Raw genomic sequence first — 11347 nt, forward strand, 5'->3', positions numbered from 1 at the left:
GATTCGCCAATGGAAAATTCTTTTAATTAATCGATACGATCGCTTGCTGTTGATTGAATGCCGGTTTGTTTCTTCTTTCGCATACCGTTTCTCACTGCAAAGATGATTGCTTTTGAAATGTTTGACGCAACGATTTAAATTTGACAGAGTTATTCATCTATCTAACCATCCTTCGGTACATTGTTAACGGATCAACAAAATTTTAATACTACAAATATGTGTAATAAATAGATATATAATAGACATCATTCGCCAGAGTAATGATCGCTTTATTTATTTATACATCTTATTTACATTACGGAAAAGTTGTTCCGTAACATCGTCCAGCTGATGCACAAGAATAAACGAAATTTGCATGTACATATATTTTAATACCTCGCATAGCTACATTATTAATTACCAGCATATATTATGACTCCACCTGACACTCGTTAATGGAATAATCTACTTGGTTTGATCCAGTTGGTCTGGTGGCAGGCAGTCCCTTGGCCGGTCAGCAGATACACCCAGTACGTATGTGTTATATTGTCGTCTGCACATTAGTGGGCAAATATTACATATCATTCGAGAACGGATATAGAATGTAAATTGAGCTAGACAAACGCCTCTGCACGGAGCATACGGACATCGTGCGTATAACAGTCCAGCGCAATAATTTTCAACACGTCCAAGGTTTGTTGAGAATATTTAATATATATGTAAAACGTTGTGACGAAAAATTGATTTCTGTTGAAAGTCGATATTCATGAGACTAAATGTTTCGTTTTATTTCATCTCTTTTCAGCACGTGAAGCCATGAAGCATTTTTGTGCAGGAGGGATATTATATGTGACACATATTGTTCGTAAAATAAAAACAAGTGGAATGTATGTAGCCCTAAATAATCATATTGCGTAATGTAAAAGGTATACAGTATAATGAAGTGTGCATTGGACATGCGTGAACGTTATATTCAGTAAATATGACAGAATGATGTATATGAGACACATATGACATACATGCAACCATGTCTCCGATTAAGAAATGGCTGTATTTTGCGTGGCAAATGTGAATATCAGAAATATATTCAGTGAATATGACATAAAATAGCGATATGTATTTTACTTGATACATTTACCTGGCTGTTCATGGGCTTTTGATATACCTATGAATAAAGATGCATCGCACTTGATCGCATATGTTTTTTAAATATTAAAATATATATAGTTTTGTCACGGAAACAAAAATTGCTAGTATTATGGTCTGGCGAAAAGATGAGTTTGTCATATTGCCGGGGATCGAAATTCCTCAAGGCTGCCCCACTTGCACACCTCTGCGACCGTTTAAGAAGATTATGCAGCGCGATTAGCGCGCTCGATCGTGAACAACGTTAGATTTGACTATCGTGCGAGAAATAGTTGCCGATGCTTGCTGAAGGTGCGGTCGTCGTCGGATTAGGTTCGTTCACCGACCAATTGGTAGCCTATCGATCCGTCTGCAGCAATGTCCAGCTAAGCTTTGTCTGATAACAACATTTCCCACTGCATATATGATGTCTTGGTCGTGAGAGTAAAAGGTGATTCGCGAAGGTACGCTTATGCTTGGCTACTGTGGCAACGAGAGGACGAGAAATGGAGAAATTTTGGCCTCAGATTCGATTCAAGTGACCAAGCGTAGGACTAACAGATGAGAAATATATGAATAAATCGCAGCGTATTGGGACTGCGCCCAATCGATTTCTCTCGCAAAATTACGTCGGAATAGTGCCACAATTAATTTATTCCGGCACTTTTGAAAATCGCGAAAATTTTCGCCAAAAATACAAAGGGGTTAACCTTCCTTTTTTTTTGACCAAAAAAATTTTGGTCTCAGAATTGATTCGTATGACTCTTTCCCGACCAATTGGACCCCAAGGAACTCTGAAAACGCAGCAAAAGGAGCGTGGGATCAACGGGAGAGAAGATACGAGGAAAAAAGCACCTGCCGAAAAATGTCGAAAATTCAGGTTTTCGTTTTTCGGCTGTAACTTTCGATGCGTCGATCGCAGCGTATTGGGACTGCGCCCAATCGATTTCACTCGCAAAATTACGTCGGAATAGTGCCACAATTAATTTATTCCAGCACTTTTGAAAATCGCGAAAATTTTCGCCAAAAATACAAAGGGGTTAACCTTCCTTTTTTTTTGACCAAAAAATTTTTGGTCTCAGATTCGATTCTAATGACCCTCACCTGACTAATTGGACCACCAGGAACTCACAAAACACAGCAAAAAGAGCGTGGGATCAACAGGAAAATAGTTACGAAGGAAAAAGCACCTGCTGAAAAATGTCGAAAATTCAGGTTTTCGTTTTTCGGCTGTAACTTTCGATGCGTCGATCGCAGCGTATTGGGACTGCGCCCAATCGATTTCTCTCGCAAAATTACGTCGGAATAGTGCCACAATTAATTTATTCCAGCACTTTTGAAAATCGCGAAAATTTTCGCCAAAAATACAAAGGGGTTAACCTTCCTTTTTTTTTGACCAAAAAAATTTTGGTCTCAGAATTGATTCGTATGACTCTTTGCCGACCAATTGGACCCCAAGGAACTCAGAAAACGCAGCAAAAAGAGTGTGGGATCAACAGGAGAATAGTTACGAAGGAAAAAGCACCTGCTGAAAAATGTCGAAAATTCAGGTTTTCGTTTTTCGGCTGTAACTTTCGATGCGTCGATCGCAGCGTATTGGGACTGCGCCCAATCGATTTCTCTCGCAAAATTACGTCGGAATAGTGCCACAATTAATTTATTCCAGCACTTTTGAAAATCGCGAAAATTTTCGCCAAAAATACAAAGGGGTTAACCTTCCTTTTTTTTTGACCAAAAAAATTTTGGTCTCAGAATTGATTCGTATGACTCTTTGCCGACCAATTGGACCCCAAGGAACTCAGAAAACGCAGCAAAAAGAGTGTGGGATCAACAGGAGAATAGTTACGAAGGAAAAAGCACCTGCTGAAAAATGTCGAAAATTCAGGTTTTCGTTTTTCGGCTGTAACTTTCGATGCGTCGATCGCAGCGTATTGGGACTGCGCCCAATCGATTTCTCTCGCAAAATTACGTCGGAATAGTGCCACAATTAATTTATTCCAGCACTTTTGAAAATCGCGAAAATTTTCGCCAAAAATACAAAGGGGTTAACCTTCCTTTTTTTTTGACCAAAAAAATTTTGGTCTCAGAATTGATTCGTATGACTCTTTCCCGACCAATTGGACCCCAAGGAACTCAGGAAACGCAGCAAAAGGAGCGTGGGATCAACGGGAGAGAAGATACGAGGAAAAAAGCACCTGCCGAAAAATGTCGAAAATTCAGGTTTTCGTTTTTCGGCTGTAACTTTCGATGCGTCGATCGCAGCGTATTGGGACTGCGCCCAATCGATTTCTCTCGCAAAATTACGTCGGAATAGTGCCACAATTAATTTATTCCGGCACTTTTGAAAATCGCGAAAATTTTCGCCAAAAATACAAAGGGGTTAACCTTCCTTTTTTTTTGACCAAAAAAATTTTGGTCTCAGAATTGATTCGTATGACTCTTTCCCGACCAATTGGACCCCAAGGAACTCTGAAAACGCAGCAAAAGGAGCGTGGGATCAACGGGAGAGAAGATACGAGGAAAAAAGCACCTGCCGAAAAATGTCGAAAATTCAGGTTTTCGTTTTTCGGCTGTAACTTTCGATGCGTCGATCGCAGCGTATTGGGACTGCGCCCAATCGATTTCTCTCGCAAAATTACGTCGGAATAGTGCCACAATTAATTTATTCCAGCACTTTTGAAAATCGCGAAAATTTTCGCCAAAAATACAAAGGGGTTAACCCTCCTTTTTTTTTGACCAAAAAATTTTTCGTCTCAGAATTGATTCGTATGACTCTTTCCCGACCAATTGGACCCCAAGGAACTCAGGAAACGCAGCAAAAGGAGCGTGGGATCAACGGGAGAGAAGATACGAGGAAAAAAGCACCTGCCGAAAAATGTCGAAAATTCAAGTTTTCGTTTTTTGGCTGTAACTTTCGATGCGTCGATCGCAGCGTAATGGGACTGCGCCCAATCGATTTCTCTCGCAAAATTACGTCGGAATAGTGCCACAATTAATTTATTCCAGCACTTTTGAAAATCGCGAAAATTTTCGCCAAAAATACAAAGGGGTTAACCCTCCTTTTTTTTTGACCAAAAAATTTTTCGTCTCAGAATTGATTCGTATGACTCTTTCCCGACCAATTGGACCCCAAGGAACTCAGGAAACGCAGCAAAAGGAGCGTGGGATCAACGGGAGAGAAGATACGAGGAAAAAAGCACCTGCCGAAAAATGTCGAAAATTCAAGTTTTCGTTTTTTGGCTGTAACTTTCGATGCGTCGATCGCAGCGTAATGGGACTGCGCCCAATCGATTTCTCTCGCAAAATTACGTCGGAATAGTGCCACAATTAATTTATTCCAGCACTTTTGAAAATCGCGAAAATTTTCGCCAAAAATACAAAGGGGTTAACCTTCCTTTTTTTTCGACCAAAAAATTTTTGGTCTCAGATTCGATTCTAATGACCCTCACCTGACTAATTGGACCACCAGGAACTCAGAAAACACAGCAAAAAGAGCGTGGGATCAACAGGAGAATAGTTACGAAGGAAAAAGCACCTGCTGAAAAATGTCGAAAATTCAGGTTTTCGTTTTTCGGCTGTAACTTTCGATGCGTCGATCGCAGCGTATTGGGACTGCGCCGAATCGATTTCTCTCGCAAAATTGCGTCGGAATAGTGCCACGATTAATTTATTCCGGCACTTTTGAAAATCGCGAAAATTTTCGCCAAAAATACGAAGGGGTTAACCTTCCTTTTTTTTTGACCAAAAAAATTTTGGTCTCAGAATTGATTCGTATGACTCTTTCCCGACCAATTGGACCCCAAGGAACTCAGAAAACGCAGCGAAAGGAGCGTGGGATCAACGGGAGAGAAGATACGAGCAAAAAAGCACCTGCCGGAAAATGTCGAAAATTCAGGTTTTCGTTTTTCGGCTGTAACTTTCGATGCGTCGATCGCAGCGTATTGGGACTGCGCCCAATCGATTTCTCTCGCAAAATTACGTCGGAATAGTGCCACAATTAATTTATTCCGGCACTTTTGAAAATCGCGAAAATTTTCGCCAAAAATACAAAGGGGTTAACCTTCCTTTTTTTTTGACCAAAAAAATTTTGGTCTCAGAATTGATTCGTATGACTCTTTCCCGACCAATTGGACCCCAAGAAACTCAGAAAACGCAGCAAAAGGAGCGTGGGATCAACGGGAGAGAAGATACGAGGAAAAAAGCACCTGCCGGAAAATGTCGAAAATTCAGGTTTTCGTTTTTCGGCTGTAACTTTCGATGCGTCGATCGCAGCGTATTGGGACTGCGCCGAATCGATTTCTCTCGCAAAATTGCGTCGGAATAGTGTCACGATTAATTTATTCCGGCACTTTTGAAAATCGCGAAAATTTTCGCCAAAAATACAAAGGGGTTAACCTTCCTTTTTTTTTGACCAAAAAAATTTTGGTCTCAGAATTGATTCGTATGACTCTTTCCCGACCAATTGGACCCCGAGGAACTCAGAAAACGCAGCAAAAGGAGCGTGGGATCAACGGGAGAGAAGATACGAGGAAAAAAGCACCTGTCGGAAAATGTCGAAAATTCAGGTTTTCGTTTTTCGGCTGTAACTTTCGATGCGTCGATCGCAGCGTATTGGGACTGCGCCCAATCGATTTCTCTCGCAAAATTACGTCGGAATAGTGCCACAATTAATTTATTCCGGCACTTTTGAAAATCGCGAAAATTTTCGCCAAAAATACAAAGGGGTTAACCTTCCTTTTTTTTTGACCAAAAAAATTTTGGTCTCAGAATTGATTCGTATGACTCTTTCCCGACCAATCGGACCCCAAGGAACTCAGAAAACGCAGCAAAAGGAGCGTGGGATCAACGGGAGAGAAGATACGAGGAAAAAAGCACCTGCCGAAAAATGTCGAAAATTCAGGTTTTCGTTTTTCGGCTGTTACTTTCGATGCGTCGATCGCAGCGTATTGGGACTGCGCCGAATCGATTTCTCTCGCAAAATTGCATCGGAATAGTGCCACAATTAATTTATTCCGGCACTTTTGAAAATCGCGAAAATTTTCTCCAAAAATACAAAGGGGTTAACCTTCCTTTTTTTTTGACCAAAAAAATTTTGGTCTCAGAATTGATTCGTATGACTCTTTGCCGACCAATTGGACCCCAAGGAACTCAGAAAACGCAGCAAAAAGAGTGTGGGATCAACAGGAGAATAGTTACGAAGGAAAAAGCACCTGCTGAAAAATGTCGAAAATTCAGGTTTTCGTTTTTCGGCTGTAACTTTCGATGCGTCGATCGCAGCGTATTGGGACTGCGCCGAATCGATTTCTCTCGCAAAATTACGTCGGAATAGTGCCACAATTAATTTATTCCGGCACTTTTGAAAATCGCGAAAATTTTCGCCAAAAATACAAAGGGGTTAACCTTCCTTTTTTTTTGACCAAAAAATTTTTCGTCTCAGAATTGATTCGTATGACTCTTTCCCGACCAATTGGACCCCAAGGAACTCAGAAAACGCAGCGAAAGGAGCGTGGGATCAACGGGAGAGAAGATACGAGGAAAAAAGCACCTGCCGGAAAATGTCGAAAATTCAGGTTTTCGTTTTTCGGCTGTAACTTTCGATGCGTCGATCGCAGCGTATTGGGACTGCGCCCAATCGATTTCTCTCGCAAAATTACGTCGGAATAGTGCCACAATTAATTTATTCCGGCACTTTTGAAAATCGCGAAAATTTTCGCCAAAAATACAAAGGGGTTAACCTTCCTTTTTTTTTGACCAAAAAAATTTTGGTCTCAGAATTGATTCGTATGACTCTTTCCCGACCAATTGGACCCCAAGAAACTCAGAAAACGCAGCAAAAGGAGCGTGGGATCAACGGGAGAGAAGATACGAGGAAAAAAGCACCTGCCGGAAAATGTCGAAAATTCAGGTTTTTGTTTTTCGGCTGTAACTTTCGATGCGTCGATCGCAGCGTATTGGGACTGCGCCCAATCGATTTCTCTCGCAAAATTACGTCGGAATAGTGCCACAATTAATTTATTCCGGCACTTTTGAAAATCGCGAAAATTTTCGCCAAAAATACAAAGGGGTTAACCTTCCTTTTTTTTTGACCAAAAAAATTTTGGTCTCAGAATTGATTCGTATGACTCTTTCCCGACCAATTGGACCCCAAGGAACTCAGAAAACGCAGCAAAAGGAGCGTGGGATCAACGGGAGAGAAGATACGAGGAAAAAAGCACCTGCCGAAAAATGTCGAAAATTCAGGTTTTCGTTTTTCGGCTGTAACTTTCGATGCGTCGATCGCAGCGTATTGGGACTGCGCCGAATCGATTTCTCTCGCAAAATTGCGTCGGAATAGTGTCACGATTAATTTATTCCGGCACTTTTGAAAATCGCGAAAATTTTCGCCAAAAATACAAAGGGGTTAACCTTCCTTTTTTTTTGACCAAAAAAATTTTGGTCTCAGAATTGATTCGTATGACTCTTTCCCGACCAATTGGACCCCGAGGAACTCAGAAAACGCAGCAAAAGGAGCGTGGGATCAACGGGAGAGAAGATACGAGGAAAAAAGCACCTGTCGGAAAATGTCGAAAATTCAGGTTTTCGTTTTTCGGCTGTAACTTTCGATGCGTCGATCGCAGCGTATTGGGACTGCGCCCAATCGATTTCTCTCGCAAAATTACGTCGGAATAGTGCCACAATTAATTTATTCCGGCACTTTTGAAAATCGCGAAAATTTTCGCCAAAAATACAAAGGGGTTAACCTTCCTTTTTTTTTGACCAAAAAAATTTTGGTCTCAGAATTGATTCGTATGACTCTTTCCCGACCAATCGGACCCCAAGGAACTCAGAAAACGCAGCAAAAGGAGCGTGGGATCAACGGGAGAGAAGATACGAGGAAAAAAGCACCTGCCGAAAAATGTCGAAAATTCAGGTTTTCGTTTTTCGGCTGTTACTTTCGATGCGTCGATCGCAGCGTATTGGGACTGCGCCGAATCGATTTCTCTCGCAAAATTGCATCGGAATAGTGCCACAATTAATTTATTCCGGCACTTTTGAAAATCGCGAAAATTTTCTCCAAAAATACAAAGGGGTTAACCTTCCTTTTTTTTTGACCAAAAAAATTTTGGTCTCAGAATTGATTCGTATGACTCTTTGCCGACCAATTGGACCCCAAGGAACTCAGAAAACGCAGCAAAAAGAGTGTGGGATCAACAGGAGAATAGTTACGAAGGAAAAAGCACCTGCTGAAAAATGTCGAAAATTCAGGTTTTCGTTTTTCGGCTGTAACTTTCGATGCGTCGATCGCAGCGTATTGGGACTGCGCCGAATCGATTTCTCTCGCAAAATTACGTCGGAATAGTGCCACAATTAATTTATTCCGGCACTTTTGAAAATCGCGAAAATTTTCGCCAAAAATACAAAGGGGTTAACCTTCCTTTTTTTTTGACCAAAAAATTTTTCGTCTCAGAATTGATTCGTATGACTCTTTCCCGACCAATTGGACCCCAAGGAACTCAGAAAACGCAGCAAAAGGAGCGTGGGATCAACGGGAGAGAAGATACGAGGAAAAAAGCACCTGCCGGAAAATGTCGAAAATTCGGGTTTTCGTTTTTCAGCTGTAACTTTCGATGCGTCGATCGCAGCGTAATGGGACTGCGCCCAATCGATTTCTCTCGCAAAATTACGTCGGAATAGTGCCACAATTAATTTATTCCAGCACTTTTGAAAATCGCGAAAATTTTCGCCAAAAATACAAAGGGGTTAACCCTCCTTTTTTTTTGACCAAAAAATTTTTCGTCTCAGAATTGATTCGTATGACTCTTTCCCGACCAATTGGACCCCAAGGAACTCAGGAAACGCAGCAAAAGGAGCGTGGGATCAACGGGAGAGAAGATACGAGGAAAAAAGCACCTGCCGAAAAATGTCGAAAATTCAGGTTTTCGTTTTTCGGCTGTAACTTTCGATGCGTCGATCGCAGCGTATTGGGACTGTGCCCAATCGATTTCTCTCGCAAAATTACGTCGGAATAGTGCCACAATTAATTTATTCCGGCACTTTTGAAAATCGCAAAAATTTTCGCCAAAAATACAAAGGGGTTAACCTTCCTTTTTTTTTGACCAAAAAAATTTTGGTCTCAGAATTGATTCGTATGACTCTTTCCCGACCAATTGGACCCCAAGGAACTCTGAAAACGCAGCAAAAGGAGCGTGGGATCAACGGGAGAGAAGATACGAGGAAAAAAGCACCTGCCGAAAAATGTCGAAAATTCAGGTTTTCGTTTTTCGGCTGTAACTTTCGATGCGTCGATCGCAGCGTATTGGGACTGCGCCCAATCGATTTCTCGCGCAAAATTACGTCGGAATAGTGCCACAATTAATTTATTCCAGCACTTTTGAAAATCGCGAAAATTTTCGCCAAAAATACAAAGGGGTTAACCTTCCTTTTTTTTTGACCAAAAAAATTTTGGTCTCAGAATTGATTCGTATGACTCTTTCCCGACCAATTGGACCCCAAGAAACTCAGAAAACGCAGCAAAAGGAGCGTGGGATCAACGGGAGAGAAGATACGAGGAAAAAAGCACCTGCCGGAAAATGTCGAAAATTCAGGTTTTCGTTTTTCGGCTGTAACTTTCGATGCGTCGATCGCAGCGTATTGGGACTGCGCCGAATCGATTTCTCTCGCAAAATTGCGTCGGAATAGTGTCACGATTAATTTATTCCGGCACTTTTGAAAATCGCGAAAATTTTCGCCAAAAATACAAAGGGGTTAACCTTCCTTTTTTTTTGACCAAAAAAATTTTGGTCTCAGAATTGATTCGTATGACTCTTTCCCGACCAATTGGACCCCGAGGAACTCAGAAAACGCAGCAAAAGGAGCGTGGGATCAACGGGAGAGAAGATACGAGGAAAAAAGCACCTGTCGGAAAATGTCGAAAATTCAGGTTTTCGTTTTTCGGCTGTAACTTTCGATGCGTCGATCGCAGCGTATTGGGACTGCGCCCAATCGATTTCTCTCGCAAAATTACGTCGGAATAGTGCCACAATTAATTTATTCCGGCACTTTTGAAAATCGCGAAAATTTTCGCCAAAAATACAAAGGGGTTAACCTTCCTTTTTTTTTGACCAAAAAAATTTTGGTCTCAGAATTGATTCGTATGACTCTTTCCCGACCAATCGGACCCCAAGGAACTCAGAAAACGCAGCAAAAGGAGCGTGGGATCAACGGGAGAGAAGATACGAGGAAAAAAGCACCTGCCGAAAAATGTCGAAAATTCAGGTTTTCGTTTTTCGGCTGTTACTTTCGATGCGTCGATCGCAGCGTATTGGGACTGCGCCGAATCGATTTCTCTCGCAAAATTGCATCGGAATAGTGCCACAATTAATTTATTCCGGCACTTTTGAAAATCGCGAAAATTTTCTCCAAAAATACAAAGGGGTTAACCTTCCTTTTTTTTTGACCAAAAAAATTTTGGTCTCAGAATTGATTCGTATGACTCTTTGCCGACCAATTGGACCCCAAGGAACTCAGAAAACGCAGCAAAAGGAGCGTGGGATCAACGGGAGAGAAGATACGAGGAAAAAAGCACCTGCCGGAAAATGTCGAAAATTCGGGTTTTCGTTTTTCAGCTGTAACTTTCGATGCGTCGATCGCAGCGTAATGGGACTGCGCCCAATCGATTTCTCTCGCAAAATTACGTCGGAATAGTGCCACAATTAATTTATTCCAGCACTTTTGAAAATCGCGAAAATTTTCGCCAAAAATACAAAGGGGTTAACCCTCCTTTTTTTTTGACCAAAAAATTTTTCGTCTCAGAATTGATTCGTATGACTCTTTCCCGACCAATTGGACCCCAAGGAACTCAGGAAACGCAGCAAAAGGAGCGTGGGATCAACGGGAGAGAAGATACGAGGAAAAAAGCACCTGCCGAAAAATGTCGAAAATTCAGGTTTTCGTTTTTCGGCTGTAACTTTCGATGCGTCGATCGCAGCGTATTGGGACTGCGCCGAATCGATTTCTCTCGCAAAATTACGTCGGAATAGTGCCACAATTAATTTATTCCGGCACTTTTGAAAATCGCGAAAATTTTCGCCAAAAATACAAAGGGGTTAACCTTCCTTTTTTTTTGACCAAAAAATTTTTCGTCTCAGAATTGATTCGTATGACTCTTTCCCGACCAATTGGACCCCAAGGAACTCAGAAAACGCAGCGAAAGGAGCGTGGGATCAACGGGAGAGAAGATACGAGGAAAAAAGCACCTGCCGGA

This window comes from Neodiprion lecontei, chromosome 1, assembly GCF_021901455.1.
Source record: "Neodiprion lecontei isolate iyNeoLeco1 chromosome 1, iyNeoLeco1.1, whole genome shotgun sequence".
Lineage (NCBI taxonomy): Eukaryota > Metazoa > Arthropoda > Insecta > Hymenoptera > Diprionidae > Neodiprion > Neodiprion lecontei.